This window comes from Pristis pectinata, chromosome 4 (genome assembly GCF_009764475.1).
Source record: "Pristis pectinata isolate sPriPec2 chromosome 4, sPriPec2.1.pri, whole genome shotgun sequence".
Taxonomy (NCBI): Eukaryota; Metazoa; Chordata; class Chondrichthyes; order Rhinopristiformes; family Pristidae; genus Pristis; species Pristis pectinata.
The window spans coordinates 19,851,143-19,865,202 of NC_067408.1; the positions used below are offsets into that span (position 1 = coordinate 19,851,143).

The 14,060-nt window shown below is 41.1% G+C and overlaps 1 protein-coding gene across 2 annotated transcripts in view; it reads right to left on the bottom strand.

The window, feature by feature from the left end:
- Positions 1 to 14,060, bottom strand: part of sgcd (sarcoglycan, delta (dystrophin-associated glycoprotein)) — a 365,223-nt gene that overhangs the window by 287,410 nt on the left and 63,753 nt on the right. The window lies entirely within an intron of this gene.

Sequence of the window (14,060 nt, forward strand, 5' to 3'; positions counted from 1 at the left end):
GTTACTTACAGCCAAGTACAAATATCCCTTGTGACAGAACACATTGTGGAGAAGCTGGCAATTCACTCAAATCCAAGAATTACATAGTTCCTGCCGCCCTCTTTGTTAATGTTTGTGTATGTCATCACGTGACAACAGTTGCTTTTTCTGGTGGTAATTTATTCTGTGGGGTGCGTCATATTAATACATGTACTATATATTACTGCAGTTCACAGAGTCAGCATAAGGGAATGATTCATGAATTACAACCATTTCTTTATTGGACAGGTGAAAATGGTAAACCTTCCATTACTTAAATTCTTCAGATTCTGTGACAAAGGATCAGAGTTTAAGTGCAGGCCCTTTTTTGGTAAGTAAGGTGAGCCAAGGTATGTTTTACCAATTCACCAGATACTCTAGGTAAGAAGTCTGTGGATAGCATTAGTATGCTGGAAGTGTATGGCTCAGAAGTTGACTCAAGAAACAGGAGCATGGCAGAATCAGCTGCCTGATCATTCCAGAAGGGTGATGAATAATGCGTTCACATCTGGAAAGATCAAAGATCGCCTGTGGAGGCCAACTGACCTTCACCCTTTCACTGAACCCTACAGTCAGACCCCAATAGCATCTTCCAAACCTTACCTGCATATTGGTGAAGAAGGCCTGACTGGATTTGTCTTGACACTGTCTCAGGAAGTTAGATCACAACCTGCCAACTTCAGTACACTCCTAGGGTGCTTGATGAGTTTAACTGCCTATCTGCCCAGTTTCTAGCAGGTGAGATTATAAATCCTTCCAGAAGTGACTAAACTTGATCATGAACATTTCTTCCCCTTTCAGTTGCTGACATGTCTATTGGCGACTTATGTTTTTTATGACACTAATGTCACCAATGTGCTGCTCCTGTAGCCATGTCATTGACCCTTTCACATTTGCAGAACAACTAGATCTCCTTGAGACACTGATCACAGTTACAGACACTGATCACAGTTACCCAGGCTCTCTGACACAGTTTCTGATTGCACAACCAAAGTGCTGCTCACTAATAAAGCAAGTTTGTCCAAGCCACACATCACACGGCTGACAAATAAAGAGGGATTACATGTTTGATACTCGCAGGTAAGGACTTCACTGATATACTTATAATATCATTTAATTACCTGTTTATGAAACCAGCTGAGAAAGAGTGTTCTCACCTCACTAAAACCTGTTATTACCATTTTGATTTTTATTCCTCTACTTCCAATTGTGGGTTTTTCAAATTTGCTTAAGACAGTCCATATTTATTTATTCTTACCTTAATCATTATAGTTTAGTAACTTTCATAAAGATAAACTATATTGGCTTAGATATTTTTCTACATGTACAAATATGTGTTGATATGGTGCTGTGCAGCAGACCCATGAGAGTTTACTGCAAGGTATAAGGGATTGATATCCTAACGTCCCTTCCAGTATTCCTTGCAGAGTAGAAGAATGTTGGGGATGGGCACCATACATCTCTGACAAGCATTTCCACTTGGGGCAGGAATTATGATTGGGCCCCCAGTTAAGAAAGGAGGACAATTTACCTGGGAGATGGACAATGGTGGGGCCAGCTTTGAAGACTCCAGCTGGGGACTCAATCCTCAACAGCAGCTCATTGTCTTTTTAAACAAAACTGGAGCAGACAGGTCATCAGCTGCCACAAAGCCTTGCTCCTGCATTTGGTTCCCTCATAATTTGAGAATGTACTAGAATATTGCAGCTGCATCATCAATCGTGATTGACCTTAATGCACTGTACTCAATTGTTTCCATGCATTAACGTGTCATTCACACAGAGGATCATGCTATAATTTCCCAAAGAATATTGTGTGCATACAGAGTTGCTGATCACTTTTAGTTATCATTAATCAGATTTTAATCTACCATGTAGTATGTAAAAATTATATGTAAGCTGACCAAATTTCTGGCCTGCGTTTTCTTCTTGTGTGAATTTTTAGCTCTGGTTAATTCCATTATTGGTGTTACTGCCTCTAGTGTTGTTGTACGCTGTTATTTATATGCTACAATAGCTCACTTTGTTTTTAAGTACGCAGTATGTACTTCCTTTGTAAGACTGAGGACGCCCAGTATCTCAGGTGTGGTGATAAAGAAAACAATCATAGATTTACATCCTGTTCAGCAGGAAATCTACATGATTAATCACAGTTGCAAGCGCTAACAGTCGCAGTTTATATTGGCGACAAGAATGGGATGGCCTGGGAGTGCAGTTGTTGTCAGTTTGAACATTATGTGTATCTGCTGAGGAGACAATAAATTCTCGCACTTAATCAAATTAATCCAAATCTGTGCAAGTCAGCCAACATTGAATATATACATTAAGTAAACAGTAACACTTAGTACATTCAGTACATCTATGCTACATTTGCTAACTGTTAAGACGACAAAGGCTATATCTAACTTCCTGCCATTACAATGTTCATTCCAATCAATCCTCAGTCCTGCCCCACTGGGAAATGTGGCTTCACAGGTTTGAAGGAACAATGACAGGATCTGGAATTACAGATGACATAAGAAAAAACAAATGCCTGTTACATGGTGGTGAAGACTTGCTGAATGTCTACTACTAATGACTACGTTGAAAAATAAACTGTGATGACAGCATAATTTGCTCCACAACGGAAGTTGATAAGTGAGACAATTGCATTCCATTGTGCAAGGCAAGAAGCAAAAGAAGCAACCAATCAATATTGGATGTGCCTGCTGCAAAATATGATATTTCTGATCTTGAAGTTAAGATGAAAATGCAGCTCATTGAAAAATCCAAGTCCAAGCAACTTCGATGGACAGCCCTCGGAAAGGATAGCAAACTGTTGGAACTGCTTGAGTTAGCAAGATCATTGTCACTTTCAAATAGAAAGACCAGATGCTGCTATGTATAGAATCTGAGGAGAAAATAAACAACAGTGAAGAACCTTTAGTTTGAGACCATCGACGGGAAATAATTGACAGCAACACAAGATAAGCAGAACTCCGAACAGTGTTATTATGGTGGTGGAAGCTATCCACACAAAGTGTAATGTCCTACTATGGAAAGCCAGTGTAAGTCCTGTGGAAAACGTAACCATTTTGTGAAAGTTATACATTCTGATGGGTATGCTAGAACTCGTCAAAGTGGGTAGTACTACAGTTTTAACTGTTCTAGGAACATTTCCTCACAAATAATGTCCACATTCAAGAGTGTTAACCCAACATTCTATGTCATCTGCTTGACTGTGATACCCTACTGAAGTTTGACACAATGTTCACATTGCAGTGATCACCACAAATGACACCACTAATTGCAAAAGTTGCAGAGCAGCATATCAGTTATACGGATGTGAACGCAATGCTCAAGACAATGACACTGAGTAATATTAGAGCTGCACGGAAGTGAGATGTTGTTGTATGATGGCAATTCAGTCAGAGAAATTGCACCCTGTCATGATACTACACATAGACTGCAAGATGTGCACTACATTTGTGGTAAACTCATGATTGCACTGACATGATATCAAAGCTACAAGATCACAAGACAAAGGAGCAGAAGTAGGCCTTTTGGCCCATCGAGTCTGCTCCGCCACATCACCATGAGCTAAACTATTCTCCCATCTAGCCCCAATTTCCAGCCTTTTCCCCATACCCCTTGATACCCTGACTAATTAGATACCTATCAATCTCTGCATTAAACAACCCCAATGATCGGGCCTCCACAGCTGTACGTGGCAACAAATTTCATAAATCCATGACCCTCTGGCTAAAGACATTTCTCCACATCTCTGTTCTAAATGGGTACCCTCTGATTCTAACACTGTGCCCTCTTGTCCTGGACTCACCCACCATGGGAAACAACTCAGCCACATCTACTCTGTCCAGTCCTTTCAATATTCGAAATGTTTCTATGAGGTCCCCTCTCATTCTTCTGTACTCCAATGAATACAATCCAAGTGCCAACAAACGCTCCTCATATGTAAGCCCTTTCATTCCGGGAATCATCTTCATAAATCTTCTCTGAACCCTCTCCAACATCAGTACATCCTTTCTAAGATAAGGGTCTCACCAGTGCCCCATAAAGCCTCAACAGCACATCCTTACTTTTATACGCTATTCCTCTTGAAATGAATGCCAACGTAGCATTTGTTTTCTTTACTGCTGACCCAACCTGGGGGTTAACCTTTAGGGTATCCTGCACGAGGACCCCCAAGTCCCTTTGCACTTCCGAAATTTGAATTTTCTCCCCATCTAGATAATAATCTGCCCGTTTATTTCTTTTTCCAAAGTGTACAACCACACATTAACATTGTATCTCATCTGCCATTTATTTGCCCACTCTCCTAAACTGTCCAAGTCTCTCTGCAACCTTTCCGTTTCTTCAACACTTCCTGCTCCTCCACCTATCTTGGTGTCATCTGCAAACTTAGCCACAAAACTATTTAATTCCATAATCTAAATCACTGATATACAGTGTAAAAAGAAGCAGCCCCAACACCGACCCCTGCGGAACACCACTAGTAACCGGCAGCCAACCAGAACAGGATCCCTTTATTCCCACCCTTTGCTTTCTGCCTATCAGCCAATGCTCTAATCATTCTAATATCTTTCATGTAATTCTATGGGCACTCACCTTATTAAGCAGCCTCTTGTGCGGCACCTTGTCGAAGGCCTTTTGAAAGTCCAAATACACAACATCCACAGCCTCCCCTTGTCCATCTTACCTGAGATTACCTCAAAAAATTCCAATAGGTTTGTCAAGCAGGATCTTCCCTTAATGAAACCATGCTGGCTTGGACCTATCTTGTCATGCACCTCTAGGTATTCCATAACCTCGTCCTTGAGGATCAACTTCAATAACTTTCCAACCACCAAAGTCAGACTAATAGGCCTGTAATTTCCCATTTGTTGCCTCCCTCCTTTCTTAAACAGCGGAACTACATTTGCGACCTTCCAGTCCTCCGGAACCATGCCAGAGTCTATTGATTCCTGGAAAATCATCTCCAATGCCTCCACAGTCTCAAAAGCCACCTCCTTCAGAACCCGAGGGTGCACTTCATCTGGTCCAGGAGACTTATCTGTCCTTAGTCCATTCAGCTTCCCGAGCACCTTCTCTCTAATAATCTTGATTGTACTCAATTCTATTCCCTGAGACCCCTGATTATTAGGTATACTGCTGATGTCTTCCACAGTGATACAAAATACTCATTTAGTTCCTCTGCCATCTCTTTGTTACCCATTATAATTTCTTCAGCATCATTTTCAATCGGTCCTATGTCTACCCATGTCTCTCTTTTACTCTTCATACATTTAAAAAATCTCTTAGTATCCTTTTGTATGTTATTTGCCAACTTCCTTTCATAATTCATCTTTTCCTTTCTAATGACTTTCTTGGTTTCTTTCTGTAAGTTTTTAAAAGCTTCCCAGTCTTCTGTTTTCCCACTAATTTTTTGCTTCCTTGTATGCCCTCCCTTTTGCTTTTATTTTAACCTTAACCTCTCTTGTTAGCCACATTTGTGCCATTTTTCCATTCTTAATTTTCTTCTCTCTTGGAATATATCTATCCTGCACTTTCCTCATTTCTTGTAGAAATTTCATCCACTTCTGTTCTGCCGTCCCTCTATCTAGCTTACTTTTCCAATCAATTTGGGCCAGTTCCTCTCTCATACCACTGTCATTTCTTTTGTTCCACTGAAATATTGACATACCTGATATCAGCTTCTCCTTTTCAAATTTGAAACTGAACTCAATCATATTATGATCACTACTTCCTAAGGGTTCCTTTACTTTTAGTTTCCTAATCACCTCAGGTTCATTACACAGCACCCAATCCAAAACAGTTGATCCCCTGGTGGGCTCATCAACAAGCTTCTCCAAAAAGCCATCCCATAGGCATTCCACAAACTCTCTCTCCTGAGATCCAGTACCTTCCTGACTTTCTCAATCCACTTTCATGTTAAAATCCTCCATAATTATCTTAGCATTGTCTCTCTGACATGCTTTTTCTATTTCCAGCTGTAACTTGTAGTCCACATCCCGGCTGCTGTTTAGGGGCCTGTAAATAACTACAAGAACTAATACAAAGGTCAAATCGACACTCTGGTAGTCATTAGTTTCCAATTGTCAATGATGACAGTCGATCTCCAATTGTAGACATTGTCAGTTTCATACTTGCAAAACCGCAAAAGCTAATGTTTGATTGGGTCTCTGTGCTGCAAGGTGCTCGGCAAGCAGTGAGAAAGAGTAACAGACAGTTGTTCAATATTAATGACTTTAGGAAACTTAAGCTTAGCACATTGCAAACTCAAGGTTATCCATACTGCTCATGTTGAAGAGAAAACATGGAAGCAAGAACTAGAAAGCTATGCCACATTGAACAACAGGAGGACTACCAACTACACCTCACAACCTGTTCCCCCTGGGGGTGGGAAGGGTGGAAACAAACATGAGAGACATGAAGGAAATGCATGTGAGGGCTCCATCAACAACAGCGGAGGGCAGTCCACATTTCCTGAAGAAGGAGGACTGAAAATCCTCATCTTGAGAGCAGATGCAGCTGAGACAGAGCAACTGAGAGAGGAGGATGGCATCCATACAGGTGACAGGGAGCTGGTAGTGTCAGATCTGGTTATTTTCGAATCTGCAGATTCTTTCAGGAGTCCAAGACTGAGTTGGAAATAACTTGGTGCTTCACAAAGTTTTATAGGAAAAGTTTAAAACAAAGAAACAATCACAGAGCACATGGTACTAGCTTTACTACTAGGAGATGAGTTGAGACAAAAGTGAGCTAGGGCCAGGGGGGTCGGAGAACAAGAGAGTGATTAACAAAAAATGACACCTTTTATACCTGAGATAAGAGGTACTCCTTAGCTAACAATAGTCCAATCAGAAAACCTATTAGATACCTGTGGCAAAACCAACCAATGAGAAAACACGTATTCGCCTGATGGACGAACCAATAAGCTAAGAAGCGGCCATTCCTTGTAAAGCCGCTTGAGGTGTATTAAACACTATACATGTTAAAAACTTAAAACAGTCGAATCCAGCAGTAGATTTATAGCGGATATCAGTGGACAGTTTGTCTCCTGAGATGGAGAGAGAGATCCAGAAAAAAAAATGTCAGAAACAGCCCAAGTGAATTTGAGGGCAGGGTGATTTCAACATCAGTGATGATGTTGATTGATTGATGATATCAACATCATTGATGTTGAAATTGATGATATCAACATCAGTGCAGGAAACAGTGGAGAAAGAGTTAGGGAAGGCTGACAGAGTAGGTTTGAAACAAGGACTGTTCCATGTAGCCAAAAAAAAGACAGGCATAGCTGGGCCCCATGTGAGTGCCCATGGCTAAACCTTTGATTTGTAGAAAATGAGAGAAACTAAAAGGGAAATGTTGAAGGATAAGAACAACTTCAGCCAGGTGGATGAGACTGTTGGTGGAGGGGAACTGGTTGTTTTTTTTGCTCTAGACAGAAACGGAGGGCCATAAGACCATACTGGTGGGGAATGGAGGTGTATAGAGACTGGATGTCAATGATAGAGATGAGGAGTTGGAACCAGGGAAATGGAAATTGTTAAAATGGTGGAGGGGTATCCTGGATGTAGGTGGGAAGGGACTGGGGAAGGGGAAAAAGAATAGAGTCAAGGTATGAAAAGATAAGTTCAATGAGGCAAGAGCTGTTAGAAACAATGTGTCTATCAAGGTAGTCCTGTTTATGGATCTGCTTTTATGTCTTTATCTTGTTCAGGAGACAATTTTCAAAAGTTCCTTCCCCAGTCATTTTAAAATAGCTCAGAATCACCCACAACGCAAGTTAAGTTTTCTCTATGGCCTAGAAAGTCACAGGCTAAAGACAGAAATGAAGAAACAAGATCGTTCTGAAGAGAGAGATGTCCACTTGCTATTGTTCAGGTTGGTCCTGGGACCACTACAGCAGGTGCTTCACAGAAAAATGGTGCATCACCTTTTCTGGGTGACAGGTCAGCAGATGCCTCTCCTGTATCACTAAAGCAGTGTAGATGGAGCTCTCCTGCCACAGGAAACCTGGGCTATTAGTAAAACTGCAGATACTGATTCCCATTGCTTTTCTTTGCAGCCCAGGCACCTTCCTCAAGTCAATAGCCTTATTTATACTTTTTTTTTAGTTTGGTCCTCCTCACAGAGCTGATAACCTCCCAGAGACTCCTCCGAGAGTCTCTGTCCCAATTAGAAATGTTTTGTATCCACTTTAAAGCAGAGTGGGAAAAGACAATCATTCTTGCAACGGTTCCAACTGCATTCAGTCTTGATATGTGGCATTGTTATCTTTCATTGGCTGAATTTCAGTTTCCACCAGCAAAACATGCCAAAGCTACTATTCATTTAATTCTCCAACCCTAGAAGGAGAAAAGACAGAATTAACCTTTCTTATGACACTTAATGTTTATCTACAAATAGAATGCACAACAAAAACATGAACTGAGTGAAAGGCTCTGCAAGGATTGAATGAAATCATATTGATCTTCCACCCCTGAAGGCTGGGTTCGAAGTGATACAGCCATATGATTTGAAAGTTTCCTCCCTAGCTTAACTGGGTTTGGGATTGGCTTAATTCCAGTTGCAGCAGAAACTTCATGTTACTTGTCAAGTTGCACAGGAAGCATGAACTTTGTGCAATCTCCACCCATGGTCCCCGGGGAATTTTGCCTTTGTTGGCAAACATGGGTGAAAAGAACGGGCTCCCCGCATCCCTGACACTGCTGTCAGAGATTGACACCCAGTGCAGGGTCTGTCATCGCCATCATGACACACTACCAAATGGAAGACCTACATGGGAGGTGGAAAACTTTGGAGGCATTCTTTAAGAATGAGACCTTTTAGAGGTGTATAAAATCATGAGGAGCATAGATGGGGGTAAAAGCACATTGTCTTTTTCCCCAGGAAAGGGAGCCAAACACTAGAGGGCATAGGTTTAAGGTGAGAGGGGAAAGATTTAAAAGGGACCTGAGGCGCAACTTCTTCACACAGAGAAAGTAGTTGAGGCAGGTACATGGAATGAGCTGCCAGAGAAAGTAGTTGAGGCAGGTACATGGAATGAGCTGCCAGAGAAAGTAGTTGAGGCAGGTACAATAATGGCATTTAAGAGACACTTGGATAAGTATATGAATAGAAAAGGTTTAGAAGGATACGGGCCAAATGCAGGCAAATGGGACTAGCTTAGGTGGGCCCCTTGGTCAGCATGGACGAATATGGGCCAAAGGGCCTGTTTCCATGGGTATTACTCTATGACATACACTGGCCACTTCACTAGAAGTCTTCCGATGGATGTTCAGGTAGAGATACGCCCTCTAACTTAGGCAAAAGCAGGCCTTCATCTTCCAGTAATGTACGCCCCTGCACTTAGGGACCTTACCATTCACAAAGTACATATTTGTGCTAAAACATTGCAGATCCAATGTTAATTGTGCATTATAGGCATAGAGGACTTTGTTACAATTCTCTTAAGTGCTATGTACCCACGGAATCATCAATTGCATTTAACATTCAGTTTTCAGAGAAATGATTCTGTTGCATTGCAAAATAGAGTTTCCAGCCCAAGTAATTTCAAACAATCCACTTTCACTTTTCAAGAAATTGGTTAAAAAACTGCTGACATGCACAAGGAGAGTGGATTAGCACTGCAAGCAGTGTAACCTTGTAAGCTGTGGAAAGGGATATCAATTATGTGCAGTGGGTGAATTAGCTGCTGAGGGCTTATGGATAGCTTCATTTGTGTGCAGTGATGTCTAGTGTGTGGTCTCTCTAGACAGTTAATCATTTCATATGTGTACTCTGAATCTGTTATGGACTCTTTGGATAAATTGACATTTGATATTTCTAGTCATACTTTTATGCATACTTCTTAGGGATAAACAAACAAGTGAATCTAAGCCAATCTGTTCAGCTTCCATCTAGTTATACCAGAAACAATTCTGGATCACACTGCTATTTGAAAACTGTGGGAATTTTTAAAAAATATCTGTATACACTCAGTCCCGGTTTTTAGCTTTGACTATGCATGGAACCACGGACTTGTCAGTTCAGCCATGCATTACTGGGAGTGATGGTCAATACCGCTCAGTCCTCCAGAATCCTTAACTGTAGTATCTGTTTGTTAGGAGGACTTCCCAGGAAACAGAACCATGTTTTCAGCCTCTCCCTAATTAGGATGAGACCTAATTAATGGGAGTAGGAGAGGGAGCACGGCTGAACTCTGAATGACAGGTTCAATGCCTGGAAATCCTCAAAGTCTCGCCAGCAATAGTATGGCTCCAAAAATAAAAAAGCAGTGGTAATTTGTCACTGGTACAAATTAGGTCTCTGGGATTTGAGAGGCCTCTGATTTATCAAGATCATTTGGATGAAGGGTGCTATGGAGATGTGGGAGAATCTCAGCAAGGTATCTCCCTCCCATCACCACCACCAAAGTGAATTTTAAACTTTCAGAGCTGTGATTTAGGAATAAGGGGAGGCCTTTTACATAAAAGAGGGTTTCAGTGGCATCCACACTTTATGCTATCTGTAAAGTCCACTCCCTCATCCCTCACAGATAACAAGGACTGACTGTACATAAATGTAGATTATTTTCAATTTTTCCACTCAAAGAGACAAACTAACGCAGGAACTTCAAAATATTCAGAGCCACTGCCAGTTTGCACATCCATGATTAAGAGATACTTGTTCACACAAAATTCATTTAGATGTTTAGATAGTCGATAAGTTATGCTAAATGATCTGGATCAGATTTGACACTATTATCTCAGGGTTCTGCACACTACAACTGGAACTATCAGTCACCTTTAGTTTGGTCTGACTTAATGGGGTTATTAGCCTATATTGAGGTACCAAGCTCTGCTTTCTTCAAATAAAATTCTTTCCTATTGATTTACTTTGTCGAGTCACGACTGCTGCAGAATGATTGAGCTTTTTAAGCCTAATAGGCACAATAATTTATTGTGAGAAAATTTAGTCCCACACTTAGAACATTTACAAGGTGACATATTCTTACACTTTAGTTTATAAAATATACAACAGGGAACTTTCTACACCAAGACTGGTAGATACCTGGACCAGACTGTCGGAGGCAGTGGTGGAGGTAGATACAACTTAGGTAGGCACTTGAATAGGCAAAGTGTAGAAGGATATGGTCCTTATGAGGGCAACTGGGATTAGTTTAAATGGGCAAAAAGGTTAGCATGGACAGGGTGGGCCAAAGGGCCCATTTCTGTGCTGTACGGCTCTATGACTCTAACAGGAAAACCAATGTCATGGTACATCAAAGAGAAATCCTTCTTTATTCTAATAATAGCACTTACAAATTAGATTAATAGTGCATATCTTTTTATTTACTATACTTAGGTACATGAAACTCCCAGAGAAACAGAAGCATATGCAACTACTGGCAATTAATACAGTAAAAGTCTACAATATTTATGTGTGTTCTTTCCACAGGTATAAAGAATACATAATTCTTAATCCATTCAGCTTGAATCTAATATTGAGCCAATTGATATGAAGTAGTCTATCTCCCAATATGCAGAAAGTGACAAAAGCACTCTAAAATCAATAGATGCTAAAAATCTGAGAAAAAGCTAGAAATATCCATCTCCCTTTCCACCTTCAGTGTTCATCCTGCTACTCTGGTCCCACCTTTAATCATCTCCCTTTACTGTATCACCTACTTCAGGTCCAGGAAGTACAACCCTCCCCTCTCACCTCCTCCCTACCTACTATCTATGGTCCAACCACCACATGCAGGTGAAACAATGAGTTACTTATATTTCAGAGGTATGGGGGTGGGGGGGGATGGGGGAAGGTTACTGAACGTATTCATGGTGTTGATTGACAGACATTTGAACTACAAGGGAGTCAAGGGATATGCAGAGCGAGCAGGAAAGTGTTGAGTAAAGGTTGGATCAGCCATGATCTTACTGATTAGTGAAACAAGCTCGAGGAGTCTGCTTCCATTTCTTATATCTTGTGTTCTTATTTGCAGTTAACAAAGGAGAAAACAAACACAGATTGGCTGCTGCTGCTTATACGATGCTATGTGCCTGTGATGCTGCTGCAAGTAAGTTTTTCATTGCACCTGTGCATACATGTACTTGTGCATATGACAATAAACTCAACTTTGACTTTGATTACATCCAGGAACATCTCTGTTCAGTTTGATATTGTGAGCTCCTTGTCTCTTGCCAGTTTATTTCTTTCTCCCACTCCCATTCTGACCTGCTTGTGCTTGGGCTCCTAACATGTGCTGACAAAGCGCAATGGGTACTCAAGTAAAAGCATGTCACCTTTCAACTTTTCAAACAACACATTCTTCAATAATAACAGATCATAACTACAGCCATGCCTTGATTTATGAAGGAGATGCCCTCCCTGAAAACATTCTGTCAAGTGAAATGCCGTAAATTGAAAAGGTTGGGCAAAATGAATCATGGGTAGCAGGCCTAGTAGTGTAGCGGTTAGCGTAATGCTACTACAGCACCAGCTACCCGGGACCCACTGTCTGTAAGGAGTTTGTACATTCTCCCCGTGTCTGCGTGGGTTTCCTCCAGGTGCTTCGGTTTCCTCCCACATTCCAAAGACGTACGGGTTAGGAAGTTGTGGGCATGCTATGTTGGCACCAGAAGCGTGGCGACACTTGCAGGCTGCCCCCAGAACACTCTACGCAAAAGATGCATTTCACTGTGTGTTTCAATGTACATGTGACTAATAAAGATATCTTATCTTACTTACGTACAGTTATTCCAGTGAGCAGAGGGTGGTGCATTACTCATTATAGCAAAAAATAGATTGCAAATCAAGCACAAGTACACCAAAGAGTCAATGGCTTCATCGTGAAGATTCATAAATCAAATATCTGTAATGACAAATATCAGTACTGCTCCTAGTTTTCCAGACAGTAAATGCTGGTAATGTTTCTGTTGTTACTATATACAGAAACCATCTTTTGTTCTCTTACCTAATTACAATATCACTTCACCTTTCACCATCATCTCTCTTATGTTTTAATTCCCTATGCCTCTCATCCTTTCATAAACCTACCTTTATAGCGTTCCTCTCTTCCCCTACCCCTTGTCCTAAAGCTCCATACTTGCCTAACTGGTCAATTCTAACTTTTGTCATTATTGATATCAGAAAAGAATAATGGGATGAAAGATTAATTCTGGATGGATGCCTGCCTATCCATCCATTGGGGTGGCACAGTAGCGTAACTGGGGCAGCACGGTAGCATAGCAGTTAGCGTAACACTATTACAGTGCCAACAACCCAAGTTCAATTCCGGCTGCTGTCTGTAAGGAGCTTGTACGTTCACACCGTGTCTGCATGGGTTTCCTCCAGATGCTCCGGTCTCCTCCCACATTCTAAAGACATATGGGTTAGGAAGTTTTGGGCATGCTATGCTGGCACCAGAAGCATGGCAACACTGATGGGCTGCCCCCAGAACACTCTACGCAAAAGGTGCATTTCACTGTGTGTTTCAACGTACATGTGACTAATAAAGAAATCTTATCTTATCTACCTGTTGAGTGCTCCCAGCATTTATTATTCTTAATTGCAAATTTCATCCTCATTTATCCAAACATTGCAGTTTGCACATAGATGCATCACAAGACGATGCATGAGGTCTACTGGCAAATCATTACAATGTGATTTTCAATGACTACAAAGACAATTATTATGACTGTATCTTCATAACACTACTCAAAGAAAATCAACACAAGCAAAAGTAAGTAAAATTACAAGCCACAGACTTCTACTGCAGTTATCAGGAAATATCTAGAATCTGTTTCTTTGGGTCTTGGAAATGGATTAACTGATTAGAGAGGGTCAGTGAGGTTTGGTAAAAAAGGTGTCAACCTAACCAACCTCATTCACAGAGCCACTGAGGCACTGGATAGAGAAAGGTCAGTGGCTGTCATCTACATGTTTTTTTTTAAGAATAATAAATATGCTGTGTGTGAAATTGCTAGAATTGAGTTCCTTGAATGTTAGAGTTAGGGTAAAAAGGCACATTGCTGGAGTCTCCCGGGGATCAGA